The 17,840-nt window shown below is 37.2% G+C and overlaps 1 protein-coding gene across 4 annotated transcripts in view; it reads left to right on the top strand.

Annotated features, from left to right (window-relative positions):
- The window catches only part of NUP35 (nucleoporin 35), a 100,976-nt gene that overhangs the window by 52,015 nt on the left and 31,121 nt on the right, over window positions 1-17,840 (top strand). Inside the window, exon 10 of one of the 4 annotated variants that reach the window (XR_014079788.1) lies at window positions 4,069-4,144. The exons of the other annotated variants lie outside the window; for them this stretch is intronic. The gene's annotated coding sequence lies outside the window, so the exon portion shown is untranslated. The remainder of the gene's footprint in view (window positions 1-4,068; window positions 4,145-17,840) is intronic. 4 annotated transcript variants of the gene reach the window in all.

The following is a 17,840-nucleotide window of genomic DNA, read 5'->3' as shown; positions in this document are numbered from 1 at the left end:
GAATTATGATAGGACTTGCGTCCTTTTTACTAATTATGCAAATTTCTATGCTCTCTTGACAATACGAGTGGTTTTTTACAATTAATCTCTCACTAAAGTTAATCACCTTCTGACTTTGGTAGTTGAAAGCTGAGTAATTTATATCCTTAATAGCAGATACTGTTTTGACAGTTTGAAAAGCCTTTTTACATTTTCTTAATTTCAGCTTTAATATGTATTTCTTTTCCAAGAAGTCCAGATTAATAGGATCTGGAATATTTAAATAATTTAAAGTTATTTCGTTCTTTCTGGGAAAAATGACACTATCTGCAGCAAAGTCAGGCTTGAATTGTCTCTGAAGCCAGTCTTTACCGCTTCCTTTTTAGCCCCTTTTTTGCATTTTTTTCTTCCCATAAAGTAAGTCCTTAATAAAACTGAAGTTATTAAAGAGTAAGAAAGGAATAAAAAGCTATTAAGATCGTCTTTAAACTGCTGTCTCAATATTTCTTAAAGTTTGGATGTATTTTCCATATCATTCCACTTTGGCTGTCTCAAGCAGAAGCAGCATATGTGTTTTTTGAGTCAATTCTCAGTAAATAACTCTTCTAAGTTTGTATAGAATAATAGCTTACTAAAACCTAATTCATTTGAGGTACCACATTTCAGCTTGGGACCACAGAGCTTCTCCATCAGCTATGGATAAGAAATTGTGGTTCTAAGGAAAACCTCTAGGCCAATATGCAGAAAGGCCCAAAATGGGACTCAGCAGTTACTCACAGAATGTTCTTACGAAGAGATCCTCAAAATCATCTGTATTCAGTATATTAACAGTATACATATTGATGGAAGCTAGTCCTTAATTGTGCTTTTGTGTTTCAAAATAATTCAACAACTCTGCACTAAGAGGACACTAGCTTTAAAAAATCATTTTGACGTGGTAGAACTATAATGAGTAAACATTCTTAGGGACAAACTCCCATCTCTCTGGAGAAGAAGGAATTTAATCCTCTTTCTTTGTGGTCAAGTGCTGGGCACAATGGATATTACAGCTTGCACAGCTTTATAAAGTAAAAAATACGAAGTTACTTCACTAAGTTTCGTTTTATGCATTGTAAATTGAACCAAATATTAGGCAGTTGGTGCTCTTAAGGGTCAGTAAAGCCTGGTCACACTGAATCTTTAGCATAATACAGTTTCTCCTGGCAGCAAGTTTCTGTTCCTACTGAAACCCTAACTCCAATGTAACATTGTCAGATTTAAGTTAAGATGTTTGAAATATTAATGATCAGTATTATGATTCATTTAGGAAAGAGGAGTTAGTACTTTGCATTACTGAAAACCAAGGAGACTGAGGGCTTTAATGTAAAATTTAATGTAAACTTATTCATAATGAGTTAAGCTGCATTCTGAGATTTTTGGGGACCCAAACTCTTGTCAGACCTAGAACATTCCACTTCTGCAAATTAAGACTTTATTATTAGGTTGCCTTTCTAATTCAGTCCTAAGAACACCATGATCAATTACCTATGCCAAACGTATATATTTATTTCAAGTTATTCTTATTAATGCTTTGACTTTACTACCCTTTATGGCAACCACATCAACCTGTTTTTGACAAGTATTGTGACTTGGTAACTGTCACTCTGCTACTATCCCTATTGAATTCAAGGAGCCCAGTTCAATAGCAGCAGTTCCTCTGTCTTTTCTGGCCTGCAAAGAACAGCCATCTCAGAACTTTGAAGATGCTGGGGTACCCCTCATGAATGTTTATTACATGGTCTTGGTGAAAGGAGTCTTCTTTGGACTCTTTAGGAGATACAGAGTTGGGGGGTAGAGGAGTAAGTCTACATGATAAATTCATTCTAGCATCCAGTCTATCTGAGCCTTTGGTATCTTCCTCTTCCAGATTTTCCAGAGTATTATCTGGGGACCCTTTGGGGTTGCTGAGAGCCTTCTTTAGTATCTATGAACTAAAAAAACTTTTTTCGTAATAATAAGACATTATTTTGCTTTTTCCATTCTTACGTGAGTACTCTAAGTAAAGTTTTTCAGAGGCTAAATAATCTGTGATGATAATATCTCTATGATGGCTAATGGAATATGTGGTTGTGTATTCTGTGTTCTAAATTTGTTGACAGGGGAATTCTCAGTGTTTTCTAAGAGTGTAAAGAGGTCCTGAGACTAAAAAGTGTGAGAACCAATGCACTATTATCTCTCAAGGAAGTTCTCATTTCAACTTTATTTAGAGTGAGCTACCTTTGATTTAACAGATTTTTCTCAGTTTATCTTTAATTATACTGATTTCTGCCCCAATATTTAGTTTTTATTCATTTTCTTTAGTTTTGTTTTTTTTTTTCCTGGTTTCTTAAGATAGACCCTAAGTCACTGATTTCAGGTATTTCTTCTTTTCTAATTTAGGCACTTTAATTCCATACCTTTTTGTTTAAGTATTGCTTTAATTGTATTCTATGCATTTAAAAATGTTGGATTTTAATTTACATGTAGTTCAAAATGTTTAAAAATTTCTCTCAAGATTTCTTCTTTGACTTATTTATTTAGAACTGTGTTGTTACCGTATATTTGAGGATTTTCCAAACTCCTTCCTATTGATTTCTAGATAGTTCTATTATGATTTAAAAATGTAATTTTATGATTTCTATTTTTAAGATTAGATCTTATTTGTTTTATGGCCTTGAAGATGATCTGTCTTGTTGTATGTTTCATATACATTGGAAATAATTGGGAATAGACCATATATTACACTGTTTCAGAATAATACAAAAAAAATGGCATATGCAGTGGTAGATAGATCACAGAAGAGCCCAAATGTTCACCTTCTATCCCCTTTGGAATGTGCCTTTGCAGTTTCTTGCATCACAGAGTGAGGTCCATTTCTCCACTCTTTGAATCTGGGATGAGTTCCTTGGACCAATGGAATCAATGCAAATGATAGTGTAAAAGTCCTAAGTCTAGGCCAACCCTTGCACTCTTCTTTCTCTCTCTTGCAATAATCCTGCCATCACCATAAAAGCAAGCCTAGGTTAGCCTAGTGGAGCATGAGAGAGTAGGTAGAACAAAGTTGAGACCTCCCAGGTATTTTGAATCCACTCAAGTTTGGCCCAGATCAGCAGAGCTGCCTGGCTAACCCTAGCTAATGACAGAGATCTGAGTGAGGTGGGCTAAGACCTGACTGCCCAGCTGACTGACAGGAGAAACAGTAATGGTTGTTATTTAAGATTCTAAGTTTGGGGAATAGTTTATTAAAATGCATGTGATAATTGATAATTGACACATGGCCCAGGTTTAAACTTCATTACTCAAAGCATGTTTACATGGAAACACGTAAAAAAAAAGAGAGTTACAGACTCAGGTAATTAAATTCAAAGTACAGTATTACAATTTTTGTGGTGACAGAAGTTCATAGTTCTTCACAAAGGCACATCTCTCCCTCATTCTACCTTTGATTTCCTGCATCCATAAAAAAAACCAAACATCCTATTCAGTAATGCTTTTAGACAAAAGCAAATGAAAGACTGTTTAGTCTAATGATTCAGTGTGCGCACTCTGGGAATAGAGTCTTCCACCCACGATCTATATGATCTTGAGAGATGATACTAGTCCCTACCACATGGAGCTGTTGAAAGGGTGAAATGAATTAATGTTTATAAAGTGCTTAGAAGAGTGCACGCCAAGTAGTAAATACAGTTGACCCTTGAACAAGAAGGACTTATACTGTGTTGGTCCACTTATACTCAAATTTTCTTCCACTAAATGCATACTAGAGCAGGATGCCATCTGAGGTTGGTTAAATCTGTGGATGCGGAAGTGTGGATACTGAGGGTTCACTGAAAAGTTATACCTCATCTACTGCGTGGAGGGTTGGTGCCCTTAACCCTGAGGGTCAACTGTATTATAAAAGTAAATGTTAAGCAAGTTATTTTTAGTTTCATAAGTGCAGACATCCTATTACTGGGAAATTACAAAGCTTATGCACTTAAATTATTTCATAAAGAAGTCAGTCTTCAGTTTTATTAGTAAGTTTGATATATCTAATATGCTTGAAATATTTTATTCTATTCCCAATCACAGCGCTCAAAATGCTACTGAGACTTACTTGCTGGTAGAGAGTGCGGAGCAGGCAGTAGAAAAGTAATAGCACTTACAGGTCAGTTCACAGAGCAAATACACGTTCTGTTAAATGTTCTAAAGAAGGCTTTCTTGAGTGATTTTAGAATATAAAAATTTGAGGTTAGCAATTCTGTTACTACGAAAAAAAAAAAAAAACCCTGAACTCCTTGTAGCTTTAAAAACATTCTTAAAATTTTAGCTTTGGTTTTTTTGCTGGGCATAATGCTAATTATATTACCATTCAACTGTAAGACCCTTTTCTTCCTGCTAAAAATAGTGATATTTGAGGCTCCTAAAATAGTTATTTACATTTGTATTAAGCTTGATAGATGCTGCTTTAATTTTTTTATTTTTTAAAGCCACAGTTTGTGTTAAAGAGATTTTTCTAAACTGTGGAAAAATATTTTTATAGGGATTACACTGTCAAAGGTCAGAAGGAAATATAGTATAACTATGTTCTGTAGGTATATGTCTATACTTGTACTTTGGTCCTTTCCAAAAAGCATTTGAAGTAACTTCTAAAAATATAATATTACAGGATGAAAATTATTTAAAGGGAACACCAATTGAAGAATGTAAAAAGAAATTGTTTCTTCCTTTCATGTATTCCTTTCTTTTTCTTTGCTTTTCTGTTTAAGAATATTTTTGCATGGAGTAGAAAATCATATGTTATGGAAAGGTTGATTTCACCAAGTTTATAATAAGGAGACGATATATTCTAAGAAGTTGCTGACCCATTTGGAGGTTGAAGCAAAGCAGAATTTTCAGGACTAGAAAGTCATCAATAGATATGATATAGTGTCATATCATATATTAATACATATCTATATAATATACAGTTAACTCCAATTCGTTGATTACTCTTTGGGATAAAATAGAATTAGAGCAAAAGGCTTGAGGAATTCTGTGGTCTCCTTAATGTAGATTGTATAGAACTCATCTGTATAGTGTACATATTTCTAGTTACAACACTGAGTTATGTTTTCCAGATGTAAAATCTCCTTAGGGCAGTGCTGGACAGAAACTAATTAATCCCATACGCTGAGAAACTGAAGCAAAAAAAGGGTATTTATTTAATTAGACTTGAGTCACAAAAAGCTTTTAATTTTTATCTTTCAATAAAGACTATATAAATGATTTCACAGTAAATATTTTAGAAAATTTTAAAATGAATGTTTAAATAGTCTCACGCCTAAGAAATCAAAAGCAAATAACAGAAACTATTACAATATTGTAAAGTGATTAGCCCCCAACTAAAATAAATAAATTTATAAAAAAATAAAAAAAATAAAAAAAAAACAAAAAAAAAACTTAAAAAAAAAGCAAATAACAAATTTGTAGGAAAAAAGAATGTTGGAACGGTTGTTTCCTAATCTGTTTAATGCGGTTAGTTCTTGAAGAAGTGAAAGTCCATCTAGGAAGGATTTTGTAATTCTAGACAGAAAGCACTTGAAGTTGAAGAAAAGAAGCACAGGAAAACATATGCAGGTAGACTCTAGTGATAGTTATAAAAGCTACCATATAGTATCACAGTATACCATAGAGTATCACAGATTTAGGAACTTCTGGTCTGGCTTCTGATTTGTAAGGATGGAAATAGTATTAAAGACTGATGAGGTACAGAGGGCTCAGAGCATCTGAGATAGTCCGTAAGACAGCCTAAGAGGGGGAACAGAAACTTTATAACCAATTGGGATGTATGGTTAATAAACATTAACTTGGAAGGTTGAGAAGAATTTTGTTTGGCAGTATTCTTGGGGACTGATCTCTTAAGAAAAGCAGTCATCATGGAGTACAAATCCATAATCCTAAGAGGTTGGTAAGAAGGATCAGAATTTGAAAATATACAGACACTGTGAAGAAAGTTTAATAATAGCCATGTATGTGGCATTTTAGGAGGAGAGAGAAATGTTAAGAAGAACTTTAGGCAACATGCTGTGTGATGTGTTATGTAAAACTTACCCAGTACTGCCCCTTTCAGGAAAACCATGGTAAATACATAATTTCTTGAGGCTCATGCAATACTTGGTTTTGTTTGTCTGTTTGTTTCTTGATTGATAAGCATGGCTTCATGGAAGCCCCATTATACTTTATGTGTCTATATCCTTTTACCTAGGGTTATCCAGAAGATTTCCTTTTAAAGGAACTGTTCTTCCCTCTAAAAACTCAACATGCACATCAAAAATTCTCTAGGAAATGAAAAATTTTTATCCAAAATTTGGAGATAAGAATACAACATTAATTCATTTTTTTAAAAAAGAGAATAGATCATTGTCTCTTATAGATACCTACTGCCTAACACTCAATGTCTAACTCCTTTTTATGGGCATACTGTTTGTTACTGAAATAAAACACACTTGATACAAACCAAATTCTTCTTGTAGTTTTCTAGTAACTGATATCATAACCTTCTCTATTTTAAAAAAGTGGGATCTATTTCATCCCCCTGTATTTACCAGTGTAATGAATTATGTTCAATAATGTTCTCATATCCTTCACCATCCACAGTTGTAGATTGAGTAGTATTGGAGAAAAAGTTCCTGAGGTCTAGTAGAGAGGCATATTGTAGACTATTAGTCATGGTATATGACTAAGCTCTCAGAAGCCAACTGAAATATAACAAGTGGCAAGCAAAATCTTCATCATTTTTGGTAATTGCGGTAAGAAGCATCTTTCTTACTTACTTAATTTTCGAGGCTACCTAAAATCATGCCAAAGTCAGAATCAGTGGTAATTATTGCCCTGAAAATCCATCACAGCCCTACAGCTCCCTTTATGTAACATGTTTTATTATACCTCCCTTACAGGGGTTTGGCTTCCCTGGTGGTTCAGACAGCAAAGAACCTGCCTACAATGCAGGAGACATGGGTTCAATCCCTAGGTCGGGAAGATTCCCTGGAGAAGGAAATGGCAACCCACTCCAGTATTCTTTCCTGGAGAATTCTATGGACAGAGAAACCTGGGGGGCACAGTTCATGGGGTCACAAAGAATCAGATACAACTGAGCGACCAACACTTTACTTTTACTTTACAAAGTAAACATAATGCCCTAATTGTAAAAATGGGATAGATGCCAACAAAAAATATATATTACTATATAATGACCGTGTATTTCAGTATGTAAATCCATGAGCACAAGTACACTGGAAGGCATGATGATGTCATGAGGGGCTTGCACATACACAGAGAAGCATGCTGAATGCAATAGCTAAGGATGCAGATTGTATTGTACTGATAAATTGAGCAAGCATGACTGATGGTAGTATAATTTTCCAAAATGATAGGCAATTCTTGATTAAGTGCCAGATAAAAATACTACATGTTTTGCTTGATTTTCTTAGTGCCTTCTGTGTGATCTTTGATAAAAGAATGCAAAAAATACTTTGTATTTACATATAAAAATGGAATTAGTTTCTAGGCCCAAGTAATTATAAACAGGTTTTTGCCTACAAAAATCTTGTTTTTTTTTGTCATTTCATAATTTGTGTAGTGCTCGTCCTCATATTGTGGTGTATCTGGCATGTCTAAATGCCACTGATGTCTCTCCCAGTTGTTTTGACAACTAAAAACATTCCAGTCAGTCAGTTAGCTAACTGACATATTCACTAACTACCTAGTAACTACTAAAAAATAGTCCTGTCTCAGTTGAAAACGTTGGTAGGAAGAGGATAAATACGACAATTGTGTATCTGTCTCTCGCAAACAATAGGCTCCTCTTGGTGGTTTTAACAGTTTTCTCTTTTTGACTTTTTCATATGCTAGGTCTTTAGGTCTTTAAACATTGCATCCTCCATACATAGCTAATTTCTGAAAACTTCTAATAAAACCCCATCCCCTGGAAGTGTTTGTTAAAAAGTTTATTTATTTATGGGTGTGCTGGGTCTTCGTTGCTGTACGTGGCTTTCTCTAGTTGTGGCGAGTGAGGCTTAGTCTTCGTTGCAATGCGTGAGCTTCTTATTGAGGTGGCTTCTCTTGTTGCAGAACGTGGATCTAAGGTGCGTGGGCGCAGTAGTTGAGGTGCAGCTGTGTGCCCCAGCTACCCTATGGCTTGTGGAATCCTCCCAGACCAGGGATCAAACTAGTGCCCCCTGCAGGGGCATTAGTCCGGGTGGACTTTCAACCACTGGACCACCAGGGAAGTTTAAGTGAAAAGGTTTCCTAGGTAACTAGTCATAACATAAAACTCAAGTGTGATAGGCAAAAAAATGGCCCCCCAAAATGTCCATGTCCTAACCCCCAGAATCTATGATTATGTTACCTTACCTGGCAAAAGGGACCTTGCAGATGTGATAGAATTAGGGATATCAGTTATTCTGGATTATCTGGTTGGTCCCAATTGATTGTAAAGGCAGTAATAAGTGAGAGGGGGAAGCAGGAATGTGAAGAGTCAGTCAGAGATTGAAGATGCTGTGCAGCTGGCATTGAAGATGGAAGTAGGGGCTCTGAACCAAGTAGTGCAAGGTGGTCTTTAGTAGCTGGAATAGGCAAACTAATTCTTCCCCGGAAATTTCAGAATAAACGCAGTCCTGCTGACACTTTGATTTTAGCCCAGTAAGACCCATTTTCTACTTCTGACTTCTGGAATTGTAAGATAATAATTTTGTGTTAAGTCATATACTCACTGATTCCACCTTAACCTCCAAGTCAAACAACTGCATCCATACCCATAGCTGTGGCTTCCCTGGTCGCTCAGGTGGTAAAGCGTCTGCAATGCTGGAGACCCGGGTTCGATCCCTGGGTCAGGAAGATCCCCTGGAGAAGGAAATGGCAATCCACTCCAGTACTCTTGCCTGGAAAATCCCATGGACAGAGGAGCCTGGTAGGCTACAGTCCATGGGGTTACAAAGAGTCGGACACAACTGAGCGACTTGACTTTCCTTTACTTCAGTTGGACTTTCACTGTTTGTTGGGATTCAGCACTAGCTCTAAACTGTCAAATACAATGGTGTTATGTTTTCTTTTCTGCAGCAGGTGTACCTAAGAATGAGAAATACGGGCTGCTCTTGTCCCTTGTTTCTAGTTACAGCTATTAGGAAATAGTCAAGCATAATTTGAACAAAGTGACAGTTTTCTTTATAGGCAGACTTTATTAATAGAATTCAAATTAACTTCATTAGTTTAGGGACTGTTTTATTTAACTGTATCCTCAGTCCCTCACAGAGTCCATAGCATTGAGTAGATTTTGAATGAATGAATGGGTGTTATTTATAGCTTGTCAGAGAATTACTTACCTTCTAGTACCTCAGCACATCACAAACTTATTTCTCTGAAATTATTTAATGCTTTTCTCTAGGGTTTAGAGAGAATAAATATAACACCAATCAATTTGAACAGTATGTTTCATTTACAGTCCTTAATTTGCTGGTAGGTCTCCTTATCTGATATTTCTTTTCCTTTGATCCTCTGCTTTTCTCCATTTTTCCTTTACTGCTTGAAAAAATGACCCATTCTTTGGGCTGCAAACATTTCCTCTTAGTAGTTGATTTTAAAGCACAAGTATTAATAGAAAAATTCCACTAATGAGATATAACATTAAAAAACTATAATAAAATATAAAATCTGGGGTTGTTATAGCCACAATATTGTTATTAAGTTTCTCCTGTTATACAATTTAAAACTTGTTTGTTCATTATAAAAATTTATATTTCTACCTTGCCATTCAATACCATCTGCTGCTGCTGCTGCTAAGTTGCTTCAGTCATGTCCGACTCTGTGCGACCCAATAGATGGCAGCCCACCAGGCTCCGCCATCCCTGGGATTCTCCAGGCAAGAATACTGGAGTGGGTTGCCATTTCCTTCTCCAGTGCATGAAAGGGAAAAGTGAAAGTCAAGTCGCTCAGTCGAGTCCGACTCTTAGCGACCCCATGGGTCTGCAGCCTACCAGGCTCCTCCATCCATGGGATTTTCCAGGCGAGAGTACTGGAGTGGGGTGCCATTGCCTTCTCCTCAATACCATCTACCTAACCTTCAATGTATTTGTAGTTTAGCTCAAAAAGTCCATGTTCCCCCATCACAAAAACACATTTAGTGCAAATGAATTGACTCCTTCCTTCATACAACAACTCTGTATGATTAATGAATTAGTCTATTAAACCTTGAATTGAAGAGGAACAATCAATGGAGTAAATATTTTTGATCCATTAGATACAACATTAACTCTCAAGCAAGCCTCTTTGGTGAAGCTATATTTTCATATAATGTTTTCAGTGTGTTATTTGATAAGAAAAAAAGTTCTCAGTAAGGTCGTGGTACATAACTATTAATAAGCATTGAAGTCCTAACAACATTGGCTGTCAAACCTGTGTGTATTAATGTAAATTAAGGAGGTTTTCTTCTCCTAAGAGGAAAATAGATTGTCATAGGTTAAACAATGATCAGCAAAACAAAGGCAATGTCAGCTTGATAGAAAGCCTTCAATTTAGAGGAGTGACCTTTAAAAGGGAATGCATAAATAATCTCACCATAATCACTTGGTGCAATATTTTGGGTTTACAGTTTATGTTGCAATAAAGCATATCTATTGATTTGATTTTTAAAAATTTTGCCCTTTTGGAAATCACCTCAGATTTTAAAATTAAAGTAGAAGGCAGTAATGACAACAAAATATGAATAACTAAAACAATCACAGAATGAAATACTGGTTTAAAAAAGTCACCCTTTAAAGACATCGTGGAAAGTCAAAGTATTTTCAGCTCGGCTCCAAATTACACAGAGCAAGTAGAAAATAGTTGTTGGTGTGGAGCTACTAAACCAATATATTTTTATTTTAGTTTAGTTTTTTGGCTGTGCTGTGCAGTGTGCAGGCTATTAGTTTCTTAGCCAGAGAGGGAACCTGCACCCCCTGCACTGGCAGCATGGAGTCTTAACCACTGGACCACCGGGGTATTTTTATCTTTAGTAATCCCTAGTTCCAAGTTCATCCATGGCTTCTGTTACTTAGAATTGTGCAAAGAGGACTAATATAACACTTTATTTTATAAAATAGCAAAAAATAACCCTTCTTACATCCAGACTGAGCATTAGATTTAGTACCCCAAAGGAAGGAGAATGTCAAAAGTGGAAGCCTGTTTGTTTTGGTTCTAGAACATGTTGAAAAGACCTATATCTGACTTCTTTTTTCCAGGCTGGTAAATTTGTAAGAAAGCAAAAAAAAAAAAAGTAGCTTTTGTTCATTCTTACATCAAGCATGTAATGCTTTTGTAGTAAAATATTTAAATGAATACACAGATAGCTAAAAAAATAGGCAGAGACTCGCTTTTCTGGTCAAGTGAAACATTTACAGGGACATGAAAGTTACCTAAGTTTTGGTTTGCTAATGTGGCAACCAATTTGATATTTATTTTAACATGCTGTTTCTCAAATTCCTTCAGCTTAAAATATCCAATATGTCAAGGGGCCATATTTGGAGGTAGCATGTCCTGAGCCCTGTCAGAGACATTTCAACTCTGGAGGCTTTCTATCCCATTTAACCAATTAGGAGACCACACTTCTTATCCCAGTTAACTAGCTGGTTGAATTAACAAGTCAGTCTCTCTGGATCTTGTTTGCTTATCCATGAAAACACAGAAGTCAATTACATGATCTATACAAGACTCCTACCTTAAAAACAAATTTATGAAATCAAAATATGCATCTTTACCATCTTTCAAATTCCATATATATGCATTAGTATACTGTATTGTTGTTTTTCTTTCTGGCTTACTTCACTCTGTATAATGGGCTCATGCGAGACAGAATAAGAGACACAGATGCATAGAACAATTTTATGGACTCTGAGGAAGAAGGTGAGGGTGGGACGTTCTGGGAGAATAGCATTGAAACATGTATATTATCATATGTGAAACAGAACACCATTCCATGTTCGATGCATGAGACAAGGGCTCAGGGCCGGGGCAATGGGATGGCCCAGAGGGATGGGATGGGGAGGGAGGTGGGTGAGGGGCCCAGGAGGGGGAACACATGTAGACCCATGGCTGATTCATGTCAATGTATGGCAAAAACGATTACAATATTGTAAAGTAATTAGCCCCCAACTAAAATTAAAAAAAAAAAAAATACGCATCTTTAAAATTAACTTCTAGCTCAGAGAGTGTTTCTGTTTTCTTGTGAGTTATCTTTTTAAAAAAAATATAGTGTTCTTTAGAATGAGACTACTGGATATTAAAATTCCAATTGTATTTTTAAGGAGGGACTATATACCTTACCGAAATATATATATACATATTTTTTGGCATCAGGTTGTTACCTTGTTGAGTTTGAATTTTCTATTATGCTTTTGAACACTCCTCAATTCTACATATCCCCTTTGTATTTCAATAAAATTAAACTAAATGTATGTCACTTTGCATGTAGGAATGAACAAGCAAATAAATAGTATATAGCCACATATTTCAGTAGATTAAACTGAGCTGAAATTATCCTTCATGCTGGCACTATAATAGGCTATTGATCTCAGATTGCATTTTTCTGTTTCTCTATAATTGAATTTTGTTCCCAAATGAAAGAATGTGTTCATTTTCAGGTTGCATTTAGTGAAATAAAAACTGCATCTGGGATCAGTTTTATCATGTGCTCAGTGGAAGACTAAACCTTTCATTGAATTAAGTATGGAACACTGTGACTATTAAAAAAAGGTACACCACCTTCTTGGAAGAAATTTTTTTCCAAAAAAGCTAGCATTTAAATCTTCATTGTTTTAAAAATTTCTGCATAATTATACCTGTACATCAGACTATATGTGAAACTACAGAACTTTCTCCTGTGGGTGAAAACTGATATGATGCAATTACATAAATTAACCCGTTTATAGGAACTAAAATTTAAACTAAAGAAAATAAGACAGAATTTAAAAATAAAAGGATCTTCAAGTAGAGAATAATTGTCTTCCAAAACTAGAGGTGATTTTCTGTCTTAGGCTAGACCTTCCTTTGGAAATTTTTAATAGTAATGAGTTGGAAATTTTAGGAAGCTAAGAGAGATAGAGATCATTCTGTTGTTTTTGAGATTGCACCCAAGTACTGCATTTTGAATTCTTTTGTTGACTCGGAGGGCTACTCCATTCCTTCTAAGAGATTCTTGCCTACAGTAGTAGATGTAATGGTCATCTGAATTAAATTCACCCATTCCAGTCCATTTAGTTCACTGATTTCTAAAATGTCAATGTTCACTCTTGCCAACTCCTGTTTGAACACTTCCAATTTACCTTGATTCGTGGAACATTCCAGGTTCCTATGCAATATTCCAGGTTCCTATGCATCAGACTTGACTTCCATCAGTGGTCACATCCACAACTGGGTGTTGTTTTCACTTTGACTCTGTCTCTTCATTCTGGAGTTATTTCTCCACTCTTCTCCAATAGCATATTGACACCTACTGACCCGGGGAGTTCATCTTTCAGTGTCCCATCTTTTTGCCTTTTCATACTGTTCATGGGGTTCTCAAGGCAAGAATACTGAAGTGGTTTGCCATTTCCTTCTCCAGTGGACCATGTTTTGTCAGAACTCTCCACCATGACCCATCTGTCTTGGGTGGCCCTACATGGCATGGCTCATAGTCTCGTTGAGTTAGACAAGGCTGTGGTCCATGTGATCAGTTTGATTAGTTTTCTGTGATTGTGGTTTTCATTCTGTCTGCCTTCTGAGGGTTAAGGATAAGAGGCTTATGTAAGCTTCCTGATGGGAGAGACTGACTGTGGGGAAAACTGGGTCTTGTTCTGATGGGTAGGGGCCATGTTCAGTAAATCTTTAATACATGTTCAGTAAATCTTTTAATCTGTGTGGATCACAACAAACTGGAAAATTCTTCAAGAGATGGGAATACCAGACAACCTTAACTGCCTCCTGAGAAATTTGTATGCAGGTCAAGAAGCAACAGTTAGAATCAGACGTGGAACAGTGGGCTGGTTACAAACTGGGAAAGGAGTACACAAGGCTGTATATTGTTACCCTGCTTATTTAACTTATATACAGTGTACATCATGCAAAATGCCAGGCTGGATGAAGCACAAGCCGGAATCAAGATTGCTGGACAGTGAAGAGATGGAGTCCAAGTGAAAACAGTGCCCGGTTGTGGATATGACTGGGAGAAATATCAATATCAACCTCAGATATGCAGATGACACCACCCTTATGGCAGAAAGTGAAGAGGAACTGAAGAGCCTCTTGATGAAAGTGAAAGAGGAGAGTGAAAAAGCTGGCTTAAAACTCAAAAAACTAAGATCATGGCATTCAGTCCCATCACTTCATGGCAAATAGATGGGGAAACAATGGAAACACTGACAGACTCTATTTTCTTGTGCTCCAAAATCACTGCAGTTGGTGACTGCAGCCATGAAATTAAAAGACGCTCCTTAGAAGAAAAGCTATGACCAACCTGGACAGCATATTAAAAAGCAGAGACATTACTTTGCCTACAAAGGTCCAAATAGTCAAAGCTATGGGTTTTCTAGGAGCCATGTATGGTGTGAGAGTTGGACCATAAAGAAAGCTGAGTGCAGAATAATTGATGCTTTTGAACTGTGGTATTGGAGAAGACTCTTGAGAGACCCTTGGACTGCAAGGAGATCCAACCAGTGCATCCTAAAGGAAATCCGTCCTGAATATTCATTGGAAGGACTGATGCTGAAGCTGAAACTCCAATACTTTGGCCACCTGATGCAAAGAACTGACTCATTGGAAAAGAGACTGATGATGGGAAAGATTGAAGGTGGGAGGAGAAGGGAGCAACAGAGGATGAGATGGTTGGATGGCATCACAGACTCGATGGATGTGAGTTTGAGCAAGCTGGGAGTTGGTGATGGACAGGGAAGCCTGACATGCTGCAGTCCATGGGGTCACAAAGAATCAAACATGACTGAGCGACTGAACTGAACTGAAGAAATATCATTTAAAGACGTTTGCATGTTCCTTATTCTTTATCACTTGAGATGTTTCCAGTAATATTCAGAGATTAGCCACACCACTTTCAGTCCTCTACCTGAAAGTGACAGTCTTCAACTGTCCAGCATGTTCTGGGTCTCAAAGCTCTTCATTTGTTCTTTGGTGACTTTGTGTGCAGATAACAGAGGCTCTAATTTTCATCCTATGGCCTTGTAGCAGACACAAGGTCACTGTTGAAACAAAGTGGGAACGTTTCTGACCTTTTCTGAGCTTTCTCTTGGTGGGAAAGGGGAGAGATATGCCAGTGGTAAAATTCAATGACAAAGCATTCTCTCAGGACTCACTGTTCAAGCCTCTGGGAAAACTTCCCTACTTCTCTTGCCCAAAGTCCTGGAAGCAAAATACTGAGAAGATTGTGTGTTGTGATGTTGTTCACATTAGAATGAACACAGCTTCAAGGCTTGGAGAAAATGTGGACAGAGGAAACACTTAAGAGAAGAAAAACAAATGAACTTAGCAAATCCTTCCTAGCGGAAAGCATGAATACAGTAGTGCCATTTTCTTGTTTCACTTTGTGTTCCAGGATGTGGGTTTGGAAGTACTCATGAGTTAGTATTCTCAGTGGCTGCACATGGTGGCTGAGGAATATTTTGCAGTGGTAAACAATTTGTTTTATTCTTAAATTTGTATGCTTCTTTGTTTAGATACAACATGTATTAAGTTGATACCACATTGACAACTAGATGGCTAGTGAAGGCTAACATTGGGCATGTTTTTTTTTTTTCTGAAGTATTTCATAATATTAATAAATGTCTTAAAAGTTAAATCTATTGGCATTAAATAATTTCTATTAAAATTAACCCATTTGTGTGGGCTTCCCTCCTAGCTCAGTTGGTAAAGAATCCACCTGCAATGCAGGAAGCCTTTTAATTTTAAGAAATAGTTTTACATATTTTAAGATGAAAATAAACTATAAGATATATGAGGAATAATTTAATTTTCTAACATTTACTTTAACTCACATTTTTATACACATATATCCACATTTGAGGGGCTTCCCTGATAGCTCAGTTGGTAAAGAATCTGCCTGCAATGCAGGAGACCCCTGTTCGATTCCTGGGTCAGGAAGATCCGCTGGAGAAGGGATAGGCTACCCACTCCAGTATTTTTGGGCTCCTCTTGTGGCTCAGCTGGTAAAGAATCCACCTGCAGTGCAGGAGACCTGGGTTCTATCCCTGGGTTGGGAAGATCCCCTGGAGAAGGGAAAGGCTACCCACTCGAATATTCTGGCCTGGAGAATTCCATGGACTGTATAGTCCATGGGGTCGCAAAGAGTCGGACATGACTGAGCGACTTTCACTCACTCACTCATCCACAATTGAATCCTTTGAAAACAATTATATTTACTTTTTAATTCTTTAAATCACTGGGGATCAACCAGTACATCAAGACTGTGATAAAAATAGAAAAAAGTGGAATTTTACTTTTTAAGCACTTCACTTGAAAGTGAAGCTCAGGAAAGAAGAAAATGGCAGAGGGTGGGGGGAAGGAAGAGAAAATTTACAAAGAGACAAGATAGGTTGCTTAAAATTTTAAAAGCTAAAATGAATAAGAGACACAGGTGCATGGAACAATTTTATGGACTCTGAGGGAGAAGGTGAGGGTGGGACGTTCTGGGAGAATAGCATTGAAACATGTATATTATCGTATGTGAAACAGAACACCATTCCATGTTCGATGCATGAGACAAGGGCTCAGGGCCGGGGCAATGGGATGACCCAGAGGGATGGGATGGGGAGGGAGGTGGGTGGGGGGTCCAGGAAGGGGAACACATGTAAACCCATGGCTGATTCATGTCAATGTATGGCAAAAACTATTACAATATTGTAAAGTAATTAGCCCCCAACTAAAATAAATAAATTTATTAAAAAAAAATAAATAAATAAAATAAAATAAAAAAAAAATGAAAAGTTTCCTTTGAGCGTGACCTATGTAAAAATCATGAATAAGATTATAAATTTTTATTTAATGATAATTTAATTATTGGTCAAAGCAAGGCAAATGAGAAAGAAAACTATCCCCATCAAACCCACAGTTTGAATAGGTTGTATGAAATCCCTGAAACTTCATATTCTTTATTAAATAAAGATGGTTTTAATTACTGGTTAAAATGATGTATATATGTTAGCTTCTAGTTGTACTCATGCCCTGTACTTCACATCCTCATGTGAAGGATGGATCTTTGTATCCTTTCCATTCTCTCTAAGCTCACTCCTTTCAGGCTTTTGTCCCCACAGCTTCTCTGAAACTACACCAGACAAGGTTACTAATGTCTGGCACCTTCTCAAGTCCATGGTCAATTCTCAGTCCTCATCTTGATTTCGTTGTTGTTGTTCAGTTGCTCAGGTCATGTCTAACTTTTTGCGACCTCATGGACTACAGCATGCCAGGCTTCCCTGTCCTTTATTCTCTCCCGGAGTTCGCTCAAACTCATGTCCATTCCGGAGAAGGTAATGGCACCCCACTCCAGTACTCTTGCCTGGAAAATCCCGTGGACGGGGGAGCCTGGTAGGCTGCAGTCCATGGGGTCGCGAAGAGTCGGACACGACTGAGCGACTTCCCTTTCACTTTTCACTTTCATGCATTGGAGAAGGAAATGGCAACCCACTCCAGTGTTCTTGCCTGGCGTATCCCAGGGACGGGGGAGCCTGGTGGTGGTGGGCTGCTGTCTATGGGGTGGCACAGAGTCGGATATGACTGAAGCGACTTAGCAGCAGCAGCAGCAGCAGCATGTCCATTGAGTTGATGCCATCCAACCATCTCATCCTCTGTTGTCCTCTTCTCCTCCTGCCTTC

This window comes from Giraffa tippelskirchi, chromosome 3, assembly GCF_054371585.1.
Source record: "Giraffa tippelskirchi isolate mGirTip1 chromosome 3, T2T-mGirTip1v1.2.pri, whole genome shotgun sequence".
NCBI lineage: Eukaryota > Metazoa > Chordata > Mammalia > Artiodactyla > Giraffidae > Giraffa > Giraffa tippelskirchi.
The sequence above is the reverse complement of the archived record's forward strand: the minus strand, read 5'-3'. Positions and strand labels throughout refer to the sequence as shown.